General features: G+C 40.9%; 1 protein-coding gene across 1 annotated transcript in view; it reads left to right on the top strand.

The window, feature by feature from the left end:
• arhgap5 (Rho GTPase activating protein 5) overlaps nucleotides 1-957 on the top strand; it is an 87,156-nt gene that overhangs the window by 78,719 nt on the left and 7,480 nt on the right.

Raw genomic sequence — 957 nt, 5'->3', positions numbered from 1 at the left:
ACTGTAAAACCAAAGTTAATAAGTTAGTATTACGTAGTGTTGAAAATGTAAAAAAAAAAAGGTGATAAACATAGAAAAAAAATGTTGAAAAAAGGGACAAAAACGTAAGAAAAAGTTGACTAAAAAGCGTTGATTTTTAATTTTGGCGGGAAGACAACACAAGGGTTAAAGACGATGTATTTTGGATTTTTATTAAAAATATCAGTGTGCTTGTAATCCGCTGGTAACTTGTAAATAAGGGTTGTGACATTTACTGTAGAAGGAGAACATAATGTAAAAAAGGCCCAACTTCTTCTTCTCTTGTATTTTCCATGTGTTGACACCCTTGACACTGCTATGATGGAGATGGTGGAACTGCCTCCATCCCAAAATGTAACGTCAGAGCAACTAGGCTGAAAAAACTGGTGAATTGAGATATTAATCAGCCTGCAAAACTGCATTTCTAGTTTAGCTGAGATAGTATCGGATCATAAACATAAACGGACTGGAATTTTTATCCCCTGACAACAGCATCAGTCGTTGCACTGTGACACCGTCGTGGCGCTCACTCACTCGATGGATGTCACAATTACATGTTTCACACTGTTACATCCACAATCCTCCACATATCTACTCGCAATCTCCTGAATCGCCCGCACACGTACAACACCAGTCAAACGTTTTAACACTTTTCCCATTCACTTGGCTGAGAAATGTGTCCAAAACTTTAGACTGGGACTGTGTTGAAAAGTGGATTTGCTCAAATTCAGGAAATGCTCAAATTCTTCCTACTCAAAAAGTGTGAATCTGCAGCTGAGTCTCTCCCTCTCTCTCTCCCTCTCTCTCTCTCTCTCTCCCTCTCTCTCTCTCTGTCTCTCTCTGTCTCTCTCGCTCTCTCCCTCTCTCTCTCCCTCTCTCTGTCTCTCTCTCTCTCCCTCTCTCTCTCTCTGTCTCTCTCTGTCTCTCTCGCTCTCTCTG

The sequence above is a fragment of the Etheostoma spectabile genome, unplaced genomic scaffold (genome assembly GCF_008692095.1).
Source record: "Etheostoma spectabile isolate EspeVRDwgs_2016 unplaced genomic scaffold, UIUC_Espe_1.0 scaffold351, whole genome shotgun sequence".
In the NCBI taxonomy this organism is placed as follows: Eukaryota; Metazoa; Chordata; class Actinopteri; order Perciformes; family Percidae; genus Etheostoma; species Etheostoma spectabile.
The sequence above is the reverse complement of the archived record's forward strand: the minus strand, read 5'-3'. Positions and strand labels throughout refer to the sequence as shown.